Below are 10,858 nucleotides of genomic sequence, written 5' to 3' on the forward strand. Positions count from 1 at the left end.
TCCTAATTTCCTGTTTCTAATTTTACAGGAAAGAAATCAAAAGACAGAAAAATTTGAGAACTTGCTCCAAAATAGAAGGAAGCTCTCCTGATACCAAATTTAGAAATCTTCCTACTATAAGGATGAGTTTTTTTAAATTCCATATAAATACCATGCTTACACTTAAGGAGACACTCCCACAGGCTCAGCAGCACACTGCTTACTGAGAGGTCACAAAATTCCTCAAGGCCCTTTTTGTAGCATATTGGTAATAACCAATCCAGTTGTCCATTTTTGAAAAATGAATGCCACAGATTGCGATAGGCTTTTAAAGTAACATTCGGGTAGGATATCACCAAGAACATGTACCTGGCAAAAATGTCTCCACTGGAGCATAAAGTACTTGCCCTAGAGCCGCTGAGAGATAATCAGTGCCCTGGGACGTATTAACTGCTGTGTACACATACCTCACAGTGAACGAACAGCTTGCAACTGCACATTCACCTGCCTAATGACCGACCTCGGTGAAGAACAAGAGAGTGATGTGCAACAGTCCTGACCCTCCATAGTCATCTCTTACACACTCATCTGCTTGCGTGACATCTCACCTTGAGTGCCATGAGTTTTGTTCCGTTTAACATTCCTGATTTAGTTTCAGTTTATTTGCTTATTTTTTTTTATTCCTGACCACTGTCAAACTTGACAAAGATTCAGGAAGCAGATAATTAGCTCTTCTAAAAACTAATACACGCACATCTAATATGCTCTGTGTTTACTGTGTGGCCCTCTATTCTTAATACCAAAATGTTCTGTCTAAGAAAACCATTACAGTGAGTATAATAATTTAATTTTGTTTCCATAGTACAGCCCCATGTGAGGTGTCTATAGGTACTGTCTATATAGAACACATTATGGACTTGTAAAGGGAGCGTATTATGTTAGTGTTACATTTGTAGGGGTCTCTTTATTCTGAAGAACAATAGTAACCAAAATCTAGTCAGTATGTGCAGTAGAAGTATATGTCATTATCATTCACATGAATGAAAGGAATAAGAAAATAATCTTCACTTAGGCCATTTTCAGTAATATGTACAAGTGAACAAAAGCAACAGACAAATTTTTTGTGCATGAAAATATGCATTGACTATAAAATGACATCAATACATCTGGTAAAACATATAGGATATTCATATGATACTACATCATTTAAATAAATATCCATAAACTATCTCGTTTAAAACATTATTGCACACATACAAATTCAAATATTACTATATAGAAATTATAATGGTGTAAAATATTATGTAACTTGTAAGTATACATACAATTTTAATTTCAGCAATCTCCATAGTAATCAGTGCTGTATGGAATTTATGTTTAAATTTCTCTGCATAAATGCAAAATGTGCTACTATTTTCTAGTTCATCCTGATTATTTTGCTTTCTCGTTATCCTTCCATTATTTACCCCTCTTTGCTGTCTTGGATATGTTTCCAAGAAAGTTTCTTAAAAACTAGAGACAGAGAAAGGAAACAATTCAGTCTTCACTGACTTGATTAACAGAAAACATGTTTCTCACTTGATTGACAAATCCCAACTATTACAGTCAAACGAGGCATCATTTACAGATTTATGATAGTTTAATTTCTTTTGTGTTGAAAAATGAATGTGTTGCAGACTGGGGAGACATTCAGGGGGCCAAACACTCACTGTACAAGCTTGATGATGTGAATTTGGACCCCTGGAGCCCATGTAAAGGAGGGGGCAGTACCATGAGCATCTGAAATCTTAATACACCCTTCCAAGGACACAGGGGGTCCAGACATGAGATAGCCTGGAGCACACGGCACTGGAAAGACCTGGTCCAAACAAGGTAGAAGGACTGACAACCCGATTGTTGTCCTCTTCCCTTCCCATGTTCACTGTAGCACACACGTCTACCCCCATACACATAAACATACATAGACACACACATACACACACACACATCGACATACGTACACACATTAGTATGCTGCAATTTTTAAAACAGGTTTGCTTTTCTTATGAAATTATATACTCATTTCATTCCTGGTACGAAAATCAAAAGTTCTAAATTTATACATAATTATAAAAATATTTTGGTGAAAATTACCTATGATCATGACATGTCCAACATGACAATCCAAGAAATCTTTTGTTTGCATTACATGGTTAGGATAAATACATCGCAAAGCTTTTGTGTGGGTTTTAATAGGACCGTAGGAGTGTCTCTATAAGTTTTATGTGCTGGTCTAGAGTTATGAGGCCTTGGCTGGGGAATGTTGCTCAATGGTAGGTTGCTTGCCCAGCATGTGTGAAGCTCTGGGTTCAACCCCAGGGACTATAAACAATAGTGATTACAATTGAATGGACAAATGTTTCCTCTTTATCTTCTGGTGTTAGTATTCCTGTGGGTCTTTCTTTACTCAAGGGTTGAAAATTCAGTCTAGCAATAGTGTGTAATGTTGCCGTTGATAGCGGACATCTCTTGAAATCAAGGCAGAGGAGGCCATACCAACTCAAAAGTGAAGTCCAATACTACATCAGATTTGTCTGTTTGCTTTTTGAAAAAAAAATATTTATGGACTTGTATGTTATTTCAGGAGCTACTGAACCATGTGGGGACTAGATTCCAGCTCTCCCAAACCATCTGTTGGAGACGGAGTTACTGGCAGCCTTTTTCCTTTTGTTACTGTTTAGTCAAGATTATTTTTTACTAATTTTGAAAAGTAGCTTTAAAAAACCTTGCTTCTCCAAGTATTACCCTTAGGGAAATTAGTACTTGCCTATCACAAAGAAAATTATTTTCGGGTTATTTGAAATAATTACTATGGAAATATCTTTCCATTATTTTTAGGAAGAAAGACTGGTATCAGGAAAGAGTAAAAGATCAAAATTCTAAAAACTATTATAGTTGATTTATAAATCTTTATACTGAAGACTAGTGTGGTCCACCTTCTGCTTCTGCAGGACTCTTGTGCTCTTGTGGGTTCCTTTTGCTTAGGGTGATATTGTCTGGGTATTCTGAGCTACACTTGATTCAGAATCTATTTAATAATAAAGGGTTTTGCCCTGATGAAGAAAGAACTTGTGACTGGTGCACTTAGCTTCCTGATAACATTGCTCAGCTTGGGCTGGGGACATAGCTCAGGGTTAGGCTACTTGCCTCCTGTGGGAGAGGTACTTCAAACTCCCACAGAGATCATAGTGATGGGGAAGGAGGAGGAGGAGGGCTCCGTGGGGAGAAAGGAAGAAAAGAACAAGGCAGAACTAAAATTTCCAACAACAAAAACGCCAGGCCAAAATGGAGCCATCAGCTTAGTTTCAAGAAGAAATATAATTTTAATCTAGCCCAGAGAATAACTCTGTTCTCACTTACGTCTCTATTTTTTTCTAAAAGACGGTTTCCTCGGTTCACAAGCCTAGCTTAGCAGTCAGTTTCTCAGAACCAGATATATTTTATCTTCCTGCTGTCATTGTTCCAACAAAGACCTCTGCTGTCAGTCAAATTTACATTCAATTCATCAGCTCTTTTTTCCTGATCTCCTTTTCAAAAACATTTTTTTAAAACTGTAGTGTTCTGTTCACACAGTTGTCTAATGTTTCTTTTTCTTTCCTTTTTTTTAAATCTATGCATTTCAGACCAAAGCTTTCTTCATTGTGAGCTCTTGTCTTCTATGAGTTTGACAATCTCAGCTCTTCTCCCTCCCTTCTACACCATCATTCCAGTGTGGTATTCTAGGAATTCAGCAAGGAGTTTTTCCTGCTCGTCCCGGTCTCCTCTTCCCATGGTTTGTTTCACTGACACACATAATTATAGAATTTATTCTTTGAATCTGTCTTTCTTATTTCTGGTTGTTATTTCACTCATTGAGTTTAAGTTGTGTTTTATATTTTAAAAATTCAATTCATATAATACTTATTAAAGGTCTTTTCATCAACTATTCATTTCTGTCCCATGATTGATTGAGTGACTGATTAACACTTACCTATATCATTTGTATTCTGCATTTAGTAATATCAATATCTAAATTCTTCACTTGCAGATTTGAACCTTAATTAATTGTGCTGATTCTTTCTCATGGGGGAAGGGTCTTTTTTCTTCATCATCCAGATTTTGTATACTTTAGCATTTTGTTGCATTTGTTTCAAATATTTTTTAAAAGGTAAATAAACTATTTAGAATTGATTAACAATGCATGCCCTTTCCTTTGTCCCAACCTCAGAAGACAATTATTCTAGAGTGTTTTTTCCTTCAACCCCATACACATTATTATATTCTGTTATATTTTTGTGTTAATAAAAGCAAGTAGAGAATGTATATGTTTGAAACTCATATCAAAGGTCTATACCATAAGTCCCATAAGGAAGATGTCTTATTTCAGTTTTTTTAGTTTGTCATGAGCTCAAATTTTGTTGAATTTGGCCTGTAAGAATACCATTACCTACATTTTGTATTTGTTCTTAGGGAGGGAGTGAGCAGTTTTGCACAGTGCCACTGCCAGTTTGAAGTTCACAGGCTAATGCAGAAATGAGGGTCCATCACTGTATTGTCTAATATCCCATGCTTTAGTCTCTTAGTCCCAGTACTGCTATTGATAGTCACAACTAACAGGTGTGTCAAACCTTATGATGTTGCAACATGATGTTTCCATCTACAAAGTTAACCCCAGAGACTATGTAATCAAGACACAAGAAGAAATGAGTAAGGATCTCAAATGTCTTTGGAAAGTTTACAGTGTTATGCTGAGGTGCTTTCACAGTCTTCAGTCACATGTGGCTCATGGGTCAAATCTATCTGGGACTCTAGAGCTGTCCTGATCATCTTGGGATCAAATGGTTTAGCAATAGTTTATTTTGCTAATGTTTGCAAGGGTCCAGCAGTACATAAAAAGCATGTTTAATGTGCGTTATCAGGAACCTAAGTTATGTCTTAGCACAAGATGCTTTAAGATACCAAGTTTTCTATACTTCCATAATGGCTATTCCTAAAATACTTTATTAACATTTAAAAAATAAGACAAAATTAAAGAGAAATCACACATAACTGTACTCTTTAGCTAATTCTATTTAAAATTTTGTACAATTCAAACATAACTACATATTCAGTGTCATAGTTAGAGTTTCTATTGCTGTGAAGAGACATCATGACCACAAAAAGTCTTATAAAGGAAAACATTTAATTAGGGCTGCCTTATAGTTCAGAGGTTTAGTCCATGATCAACATGGCCAGAAGAATGGTGGCACATGGGAGACATGGTGCTGGAGAAGGAGCTGAGAATTCTACATCTGAATCAGCAGGCAGCAAGAAGAGAGAGCCTGGGCCTGACTTGAGCTTCTGAAACCTCAAAGTCCACCCCCAATGACACACTTCCTCCCACAAGGCCACACCTCCTCATAGTGCCACTCCTTAGGAACCTTTGGAGGCCATTTTCATTTAAACCACCACACACAGGATATGAATATATTTTAGTATATGGATAGAGTGGCTTTGTACTGTGTACCTGATATCAAGACTTCTTCACCTCTCACTGTAGCCACGACAGACAGTACTAGCCTATTACTGTTTTCCAAATCCTGGGCCCAGTAGCTTCATGTTATCTACATAATCAGAGCCAGGCAGATGTTCCAGTAAGTAAAGGTGTTTGCTGTCATTACTAACGACCTGATCAGCCCCCAAACCCACATGGTGGAAGGAGAGATCCAATCCCCGCAAGTTGTCCTCTGACCTCCACGCATGCATTAGACACACATGCACATGTGCACAATAAATAAATAAAATCATAAAAGAAAAAATACTTTAAGAAATTGTGGGTGGTAATTCCTAATCATTTACAGTATGTGTGTAAGTTGATCTTCTCATTTCTTTTTAAAATAACGTTTATTTTTCAGATTCTTTAGCAATTAAAATCAGCAAAGGCAAGTTATAGAATTCAAATGAAAAGTCTTATTTTTGAGTATTCATAAAAGGGACTACAGAGAACACGTTTAGGACGCAAAAAACTGTCACCTCTAAAATAGTAAATGTCAACACAAATAGAGCGCAAGAAGAAAGCATTCCAGGTGTCAGAGCAGATTAACAGGTATAGATTATAAATGAGATGTGTTATGCTACGAATATTCTTCACTCCTCATGAGCAATACATCTTTATTAACTATCTAAAGCATATATGATTTATACTTAGAGTTAAAGGTATAAAACAGGAGACACGGCCTTGTCTTTAGAGGTCTCTATCTTGTTTATAAAGGCTCTGCTTTCTGGAGTTAGCATAGTGCAGCCCCATTCCAGCCTGCTTTCTGGTAGATAAAGTTGTGTTGGAATGCAGCCATGCCTGTTTGCTTCATGCTTTGTATTAGGAGTGTGACATTCAGATGGCAGGCTGGGTTACCTAGAATATAGGTGTTGCGGATGAAAATCTTCACCTTCCAGGATTTTTCAGGAAATGTTTTCTGCCTCTGGTTAGTTGTTTGGGTGTTGATTAGACAGCGAAGCAGGGGGAAGAGTCACTGAGCACACAGGTGGCCTTCCTTCCCTTCGTCTTCTCTGCTGAAAGCCTGCTTTGCTGCCTCCTCCAATCTCCTCTGCATGTATTCCATCTCACTCCAGGGAGCCAGGCTTTAAGGCGTGGCTCTGTCACCTGCCTTCTCTGTCACCAGGACCTGTCTTAACATAAATAACTGCCAGGAGTGGGCCAAGTCTTGCTTCTTTGGATGATATGTAATTCAAATGTAGGTTGTTTTTAAAGCAAATCTTAACTCATGTGTGGTTTAGCCCCAGTCATCTCCTCAGTTCCCCCACAAATAGAAACTATTCAGGAGAACAAAAAGGACATAAAAGTGCAAAATTGCCTTTCTAAGGTTAAGAGGTCACCATTGGGTAAAATGAACATCGTTGAGGTTACTGTTTGAACTAGACCCCGGGAACTAGAAAAATTATGGTAAAGATGAGCTGGGGATGAGATTCTTATGGTTACAGAGAAGGGCAAATGCACAGCAACACCTAGAAATAGGAGAGTATTCTATTAGGTGGACATGGGTAGGAGGAAGATTTGAAAACATGTAGGGCCATTTACTTTGCTGGCATTAGTAGGAGTGCATAGAATCTGTGGCATCCTCTTTCTCTTGTCCCAACATCAGCCATCCACGTACACATGAGGGCATCCATGCATGTACGACTGTAGCTGTACCAACTCTCCCGGTGTATTCTTTAGAACAGCTGCTTACTATTGCCGTTCTGTGTGTAAAGAAACTGATGTGTAGCAGAAGTCTTCATGTCTAAAGTCCCAAAGCAAAAGATGGAGACTTCTGGATTGAATCCTAGCCAGTCCAACATTAAGTTCCATCTTGACCTTTCTCATGTACTCTCTGAGATCACTGAAGTTATATTTATTAACAATGACAATTTTTACTGAGAGCAGATGAAGAAGAACTAGAAATGTCACAGCAAGAAGATAAAAAAATAGAGAATGCACGAAAGAAAAATGTTTAGCAAGGGGAACTTACAAATATGACTCAAATACCCCTTACTGCCATAAAAAAGAAATGAAGTATGAAATTATTGAGGGAGGCAGTATATGAAAATGAAGGCATTGATACTTCATTCAAGTCTCTTAATATATAAAGTTAAATATTCGGTCCATTTTTAAGTGAATGATTCTGTCAAAAGAATTAATTTTCTGAGCAATGAGGATATTCATTTAGCATGATTCCACCATCTGCAATTTATGAACCAAATTATACTCTTGCAGAAAAAGGGAAGTTCATACAATGCATTTAAACTACATCAAGACCAAATCAAAAATGTTTCCTTAAAATTGAAGAAATCACCAAGTAAAAGTTAATCGCCTGCACCTTTAGTAGACAGTGACCATTACAGAATAATATATAACAAATGCCTGACTCAGATGGTTTTTCAAACTTCAGCACATTATTCATGACATATGAAGTCAGGGATCAAGTCTCAATTGAAAAGGCACATTCTTGCATCAACTGAGCAGGCTTGGGTCTTCCAGAAAAGACTTTTATAAACACACTTTAATTTTCTAATGAGTTTACAGGAATTCTAGAAAACAGTGCTCACCAGAACCTGGCAGGGAACTTGAAAATAAAAAGGTTATGTGGGCACTGTGCAAAGCAGAAGAACTGTCTCTGTACTTAAGAAATAAAATCACCTGAGATCCAGGTCATTATTGCCGTAATGGAATGGGGCTCAGGGTTACTTGTTGCTCCATTTTTAAGGGATTTTGTTACCCAAGATAATCAGGAATGGATGTATAAACACATGATAGATGGACAGAAAGATAGATGAGGGGGGATACATAAAATAGTAAGTCAATGAAAATGTTTAAAATGCTAAACAGAGTGAATCTATCACATCTACAGGCTAGGTGGACTAGTAGGCTGCAACTGTCCTCATTGAATAGTACAATTATAATGCACCTCATTCAAACAAAACTTGGAAAAAAACCCACAAAGGGGAAAATACTTTAAGAGAAAAACCATGGGACTCTTACATGTAACAGAGATGATTACCTACTACCCCTTTGTCTTTTTTGCCCATTTCTTTATTCTGTGATTGAATAAACAATTGCTTGTTTGCTTGGTGTCCATTTCAGTAGCTAAAAGAAGAAAAAGTTATGCAATGGAATAATCACAGCTGCTTAACCTGTGCCAGCTAAGGTGTGGACCAAAGTGCCTTGAGAACATGCAACAGAAATGTGAACTACTGCCAGGTGGTGGTGGCACTCCTGGGCAGTGGTGGTGTACTCCTTTAATCCTAGTACTTGGGAGGCAGAGACAGACAGATCTCTGTGAGTTTGAGGCTAGCCTAGAAAAACCAAAAAGAAAAAAAAAGAAATGTAAACTACCCCTGAGGAAGTCATTCTGGCTGGATTTAGTTGATGACTGTTGATTTGGTCTCTTAAGCAGCCAGTTCCAGCTTTTGTTCTGATCACATCGACTTGATTTTTTTTTTTTTTTGTTTTTTTTTGGTTTTTCGAGACAGGGTTTCTCTGTGTAGCTTTGTGCCTTTCCTGGAACTTACTTGGTAGCCCAGGCTGGCCTTGAACTCACAGAGATCCGCCTGGTTCTGCCTCCCGAGTGCTGGGATTAAAGGCGTGCGCCACCACCGCCCGGCACATCGACTTGATTTTAATTGGAGACATATTTTTAAATGTTGTTAGTAAAATCACCCTCAATTTTTCCCCTCACACTAAGCACTCTTCTTCAAGCTACTGGCCTACACAGACTTTGTTTAACTACAGTCCTTCAGGAATCAAGACTGACAAATGTTCCACCATCATTGGCTACATGTCAAACGCACTGGAGGGTTTTATGCTCATTCTTCTTTGCTTTTGTCATGTGCCCTTCAGTTCATTGGATTGAGTTAATCTCATGGTCTCATCTAACCTGAGAGAGGCTTAGAAATGTGTGAGAACAGAGAAATAACCATCATCTCAAGCGCCGCAAGTGTCTTAGCAGACTGTCCACCAAGATGCGTGGCTACACACTGGTTAAGACACAGATATGTTACCAAACTAAAGTAGTTCAGAATTTCCACTGTTGCCTTTTATGTCTTAAACTGTATCTAGAGGAATGCCAAGTTAAAAGCAATTTATTCGAGGGATTTGTTCATGAAGAGGTCATCTGCTATTTTCTGCAATCCAGATCCTTGTGATTTTTGTTTGCTGGTATATATATATATATGCTACTTATGTTTTCTTTCTCTCAACTAAACCATGCCCTTTCTAAAGATTTTATTGTCCCAACTAAGTCAGAGTTATTTATGAAAGCCACTTAAGGTAACTGGTATAGTAGAAGAGATAATATGTAAGATAAGTCTTAAGGGAGGGGTAAGAGATTGAAACAGCAGGAAGCCTGAGTTGGGATGGAATGAACATACAGTCAAAGACAAAAGAAGCTCAGAGACATAAAAGTGCAGCAGAACCAGGTACAAGGAGTTCTCTGTGGCCGAAAGAAACAATGCATAGATACAAAACTGCTTTTCAAAGTGGCTGTAGAAGTTTGCACTCCCAACAACAGTGAAGGAGTTTTCCCCTTGCTCCACACCCTCTCCAACATAAGCTGTCATCAGTGTTTTTTTATCTTAGTCATTCTGACAGGTGTAAGATGGTATCTTAGAGAATCAGTATAAAGTATGGCAGTTTCTCAGAAAATTGGGATTCAATCTTCCTCAAAACCCAGCTATACCACTCTTGGGCATATACCCAAGGAATAATCAATCATACCACAGAGACACATGCTCAACTCTGTTCATAGCAGCATTATTTGTAATAGCCAGAACCTGGAAACAACCTAGATGCCCCTCAACCAAAGAATGGATTAATAAAATGTGGTACATATACACAATGGAGTACTACTCAGCAGTAAAAAACAACAGCATCATGAAATTTGTAGACAAATGGATGGAACTAGAAAATATCATCCTGAGTGAGGTAACCCAGACTCAGAAGGACAAACATGGTATGTACTCACTCATAATTAGATACTAGATGTAAAACAAAGGATAACCAGACTACAACTCACAGCTCCAGAGAAGCTAGCTAACAAGGAGGATCCTAAGAGGGATGCATGGATCATGAAGGGAAGGAGAAATAGATGAGATCTCCATGAGTAAAGTGGGTGTGATGGGTGGACAATGAAGGGTAGGGGTGGGGGATGAGAACATAAGGGAATGGGACAGTCAAGCTGGATAGTCAAGTCAACAGGGATGGAGTGGGAGAGCAATGAAAGAGATACCATGATAGAGGGAGACATGGGGATAGGGAGAAACTGTGTGCTAGGGAAGTTCCCAGGAATCCACAAGGATAACCCCAACTTAGACTACTAGCAATAGTGGA

The sequence above is a fragment of the Peromyscus eremicus genome, chromosome 3 (assembly GCF_949786415.1).
Source record: "Peromyscus eremicus chromosome 3, PerEre_H2_v1, whole genome shotgun sequence".
Taxonomy (NCBI): domain Eukaryota; kingdom Metazoa; phylum Chordata; class Mammalia; order Rodentia; family Cricetidae; genus Peromyscus; species Peromyscus eremicus.